The following is a 6,024-nucleotide window of genomic DNA, read 5'->3' as shown; positions in this document are numbered from 1 at the left end:
AAATGTTTATATATAAAAGTTTGAATATTTTTAGCATTGGTTGATATATAGTTGATGAACAATGTAGTGCTTGCCAGCTATATATGTTTTGATAAGCACTCTAAGAAAAATGAAAGATATTTGGCTGTGCTTATTATTATTTTTTAAATTATTTTTTGGGTGTTGTGCATGCTGATGGCAATATGGAATATGTGATGTTTTGGTTACTTTATATTTTAATTTGTTTAGATTGGTCATATTTTTTTTTAGTACAGATTGGTCATATTTATATGTATTAATTTCAAAAAGCTAAATGAGATCGGATAAAAGATTTTTTTTTTTTTGAAAAGCGGATAAAAGAATTTAATAGAATTAAGTATGTTTTTTTAAAATTAGAATTCTTCGATTAATAAATACGAGTAAATTACTTGAGCACGAATAAATTTTTTATTATATATTTAGATAATAAAATTAAAAATAAAACATATCGTATCACATTCAGAATATATATATTTGCCAAAAATATTGTAATTAACTAACATTATTTTGTCTTGATTCCAATACATGTTTCTTGTGAAAAATAAGATTAGTTATCAAACATTTTGTATTGGGTTATTGGTCAAGATATGTTGTCATTTTTAATACTATTATAATTAATAAGAAATCTAGCTTAATCTTATAAAGTTAATTTGTTCCACTGAGATTGGTCGGGTTCACTCCACCAAGTTAATTTCCTTGAGTCTATTTATAATATATCCATCACTATTAGAACTTGTAGGAACCATCCAAGAAGAAAACTCCAGAAACCGCCATTACATCCAGCTAATAGAGCCAACAAAACAGTGCATAAATCTTGAATATTTTCAGCATTAGTTGATAGGTGATGGCAAGTATATATAGTAGGAATTGCCAGCTATCTGATGACGATAAGCCCTTCTGCCAGAAAAAGAAATTTGGCTGCGCTAGCTGCTTACCAACTTTTACCACATTATTCATTTACACTTGTGCGTACGTGTGTGTGCTGAAAGGCGGCAGCTACAAGTGGATGGTATGTGGAAAACAGCCATAGCCGTGCATGAATTGAACTTACTTGAATGCTATTATAATTTATATTGCTCTCCTTCTTCACTTACCACTTTCCACTTTGGATGCCATGTAGTTGGAACAACTAACAGTGTGTTTGGTTGGAGGAAGGTATTAAGAAAGAAAGAAATTGCAATTCGGTGGAAAAAGAATAAGGTCTGTAGATTAGCAGTTGATGGAGATTTCTCTTCATTTTTGCTTTCCAATGAGAACATGTTTAATTTCCAGATAAAAAGTGATGGATTTAACCCTTTAGTTTGGAATATATAGTTAACATATAAATTGTAAACATTCAGTATGTAAATTGTGTATTTTATATCTGAATTCACTTTACAAGGTGGACAGATCCACCATAAAATTTAAATTCTTGGTTTTTTTTTATTGAAAAAAATAAAGTTAAAAGCCTTAACTTTAAAGCTTTCCGGCCTTTAATTTCCCTAATAAAACAAGACAATGAGATTTTGCTATTCAATCTAAAATGAAACCTCGTAATAGTTATATATATATATATATATATATATATATATATATATATATATATATATATCTTTTCTTTTTTTGGTCGGATGATAGAAAAACTCACAATTATTGTCTAATAGTATATATCAAGTATTCTGTAAATTACACAGGAGTGATAAATCACACTAAAATTATTTTTTTTTAAAAAAAACTCTATATGAGACAAGCTCGACTGAAAATGTGTTAGCAAAAATAGATCAGAACTGCTCCCTATTATAATTTGCTCAGGGTTTAACGGGATTGATCGATGACCACTACATGCCCTCTCTTCAATAAATTTTAATGGATGACAAACATGGTGTTCTAATATGGATACATGTTCTAATTGTTTGGAATAGTTAGCTTGGTACGGTGTTGTCTAGGTGCATCCCCTCCGGCCATGGTCCCATAAAAGAAAAGAAGAAAAATTTCTTGGTGTCTCTATTATGCATGTAACGTTTTTTTGCCTTTTCCTCAATTCATGCATGTTATGCAAAGATATGAATTGAACTATACCTACAATCAATAATTTTATTGATAATGAAACTTAAATACCATTCTTCCCAAACAACACATGTATGTAATGTTAGAGGGCAAGCTATATAACCATCTAAATATCTATTATTGATAGATTTTTTTAAAAATCTATATTACGGAGTACAATTGTATTGAGTGGACTTTGAATATGAGACCTCTAGTAGAATAATTCTTTTTTCCCTATATACATATATAGATAAATTAAATAATCAAATCCAACATGAACACTTTGTCTATCTGTTGCAGCTCAATGAGTCAATACCTCACCATCGGGATTCGATCCTGTGACCTTCCCTCAAGAAGTGCTACAATCCACTTAGATGCTATCAGCTTATCTTGAGCCAAGTAATGCATCTCGTGTTATTTAAGCAACCAATTAGGTTTCTTGAAGCTTAACTAGTTAACACCTTTTAGTTTATTTTGTAATGTTTTGTAAAGTAAAACCGTGATCAATTCAAATTGGACCAAACCAAAAATTAATCCAAATTGATAGGATTGATTTTACATTTGGGTATGGACCTATAGTTCTCTGCAATTAATCCTATTAATTTCTATAGTTAATTTGACAATTAAGAACAAAATTCAATTTCAATGGAGCATACCTCATTTTACCGTATTCAATTAAATTGATTAGACTTGTTGGCATAGTTGCACTTTAATTTGATGCAAATAATAATTAGCAGTTGCGTGCGTAGCTAGGTTAAAGGGCTTGCATTTATAATGCATGAAAACTTGCATGAGAACAAGAAACCATGAATTTAATGCCAACTTGTGCATGCCATAAATTAAAATCAAAGCAATTTCTTTCCGTCTCTATACTACAATACTACATTATATGGTGTAATCATTAATCAAATATCTTTTTACTCTAATCCGTTGCACAGAATTTTTCTAATATGATTTACATCTTCTATGTAGTTTGGGGCCATTAAAGTTTGATTAATTTTTGTTGTAGCATTGGAATTGCATAATTTATTCTTTAACTTTAAAAGGATTTGAATTGCTTCCGGTTTCTTTTCCCTCCCGACACCACTGTGAGACTAATATGGATTCAGCCGAACACCCTTTAGTAGTATTGTACCTCCAACTTTGCAATTGCATATCACTTTTTAATTCAAATGTACAATTAAATAGCCCTAAAATGAGTAATCGAGTAGGTGGAACATGATTGTCATACCAAAAGGTCAAGAGTGAGATTATTGTCAATATCTTTTATGTCAAACCTGTCGCACATAATTTTTCTAGTGCGATTTATCTAAGGTAAAAAGTAAGTGTGCATTCATGTTTCCTCGAGTATAGGGTGATAAAAAAAGTTGACTAATTAAGGTTGCTAAATTAATTAGATAGTCATTCGTGACATATTACCATACATGTTAAATTTGGTTTAATTTGGCTCTAAATAAGCATCCATATTGGATTAAAATTTGAGTTTAAAGTTATATCTGGTCCTTCCACATTAATAATTAGATTTTTTTTTAAATACTTTTGATCCTCAATTTGTTTTACTTATACTTCTTGATTTTAAACAATATTTCACTTTTTGTCTAAAATATCTTTAAATATAATAAGGTAAAATTTGGTGAAATTTTACAAAGTGAGGATATTTCGGGTTAAAAGTGAAATATTTGAAATTTTAAGGCTAAAAGTAAAATAAATCAAAGGTGGCCATATGATGTGAAGATATTATTACAATTAAGCGATCATGAATGGAGTATAGTACTATAGTCATGTCATTTGTACTTGAAATTTAAGGATTTTCATGGATCACATCACTATATAATTAAGGGATCATGAATAATGTATATATATGATAAAGTTATAAGTGGAGCCAATAGTCCAATTGAATTTCTAGCTTAAGAAAAATTCAATACCAATGTCTTAAATTGATTTTTTTTTTTTTTTAAAAAAAATGTGAATTTGTCATCATAATGTCAGATATTAACAAGTTAGTGGGTTCAATTGTTTTTTTTTTTTTTTATTGATTTAAGGGGTGCTGAAGTAACTTTTCTCAATGAGGACATTCAATTACACAGTTCGCTCCATTTAAAAGTTTACTTGTAACTCTTTTCCATTTTAAATTTTTTACATATGAATCATTAAATATTTTCATGGACCAACATCACTATTATAATTAAAGGATCATAAATGTCTAACATTTTCCCCCTTGTAATTATATTTAGGATTATAATTATAATAAAGTTTTTATCTGGTACAACATTTGATTAGACCTTAATTAATTAATTAATAAGAATTTGATTACCCATAGTAACCTAATGAATATTCAGAATATTCAGTTACCTATATTGATTGGATATTGGTATAAGATTTTTCGAATCCTCCCGCTACTTAGTTAACGACTCATACTTTTCGTCAAAAGAAAAAAAAAAAAAAAAGTTAACGACTCATACGACATTTAGAGCATCAACCATATTTTCATTGGACCAAAATCACTATTATAATTGAAGGATCTGGATCATAAATAAAATATACTTCAACCCAAATTTTTTTTTTAATCCTTTAATATGCATGTTCATTCACCAATTGCAACACTAGCTAGGCAACCTAGCTAATCTACAAAGGGGTGTTCCAAGTTGCTTGGATTAGTACTTGATGACCACCATGCCCAACCTATCTAAGCCACAAAGTTCTATTTCAAGTTGCATGGTTTAACTTAGGAACAAAACCACACCTAACCTAGCTAAGTAGCTAGGCTACAAGATGGTGTTGCAACTTGCTTGGTTAAGGATCATCGAAATGAATGTTACTAGGGGAGGGTTATTTATCCATTTTTTGTGGTTTAAAATATTTTGATCAATATATAAATTAAAATAAGGATGTATCTTTGTTTAAAAAGTAATATTGAATGAGGTATTTTAGTTATTCTGTATAGATGATATTTAGTTATGATTTGATGTGTTTAGTTAAGCATTATTTACAATTCTAGTTTCACGATTATTAGGTTATTCTCATATTTGATCTTTTTAAGTATTAATTATTTTGTTTATATTTAATTGGTGCATGATTTTTATTTTTTGCCACATAAAGATTCTTTCAACCAAATCTTCAATAGAAAATAGTCAAAATTTGTCATATTTCATTTCAAACCATACATTTTCTCCCCAAAGCTCTGAAGTGTACAAGCTCGAAATATGCATGGTACATTGGAATAGTATTGTTTATACTATACCAAAAAAGAGAGAGAGAGAGAGAGATCAGAAAGAATAAATAATTATTTAGTAATAAATTAAAATGGAAAATTGTGCACCACATGTGGTAAAATTAATTGTTGATTTTATTAAGGAGGACCCTGGACCCACCATGAACCCGAAAATAAAATCTAAATTTGGCATGAAAAATAGATGAAGGACAAATAATTTTTATGTGGCCATCGTAAAGATAAAAATCATAGACCTTTTAGGGTTTTATAGTGTTAAACCAAATTTCATTGTAGCTTTTGTGTTTTTGTACTTTATAGAGAATTCATGCTATTTGATAGCATTTGTGTGGTTGTATTTTAACATGAGGATGATATATAGTGTGGTCTTCTTTTTTTCTCCACTGATTGCATGACCTTTTATGCTAGAAAAGGATGAATGGTGTTTTCGTAGTGAAATAACGCTTATTCATGATCATTTATTGTAGAGATAAGTAACCATTATGGTGTGATGATGGACCATACTTCATGATATTTTATTATGATAATGGCTTGATCTTCATGGCTATTAGCATAAGATAATGACTGTTCATATGGATAATTATGTCCTTAGTCCACAACAATATAATCAGCAATAATTCTTTAACATATAGTTTGACTATAATAATTCTTCTACAGTGGCTCCAAAGGCGAGTGCCTGTGGACTTAGGTTTAATTCAGCGAAGTTGGGATCACATAAGTATTAACCCAAAAAAAAAAAAAAAAAAAAAAAA

The sequence above is a fragment of the Ipomoea triloba genome, chromosome 4 (assembly GCF_003576645.1).
Source record: "Ipomoea triloba cultivar NCNSP0323 chromosome 4, ASM357664v1".
Taxonomy (NCBI): Eukaryota; Viridiplantae; Streptophyta; class Magnoliopsida; order Solanales; family Convolvulaceae; genus Ipomoea; species Ipomoea triloba.
This window is presented reverse-complemented; position numbering follows the sequence as displayed.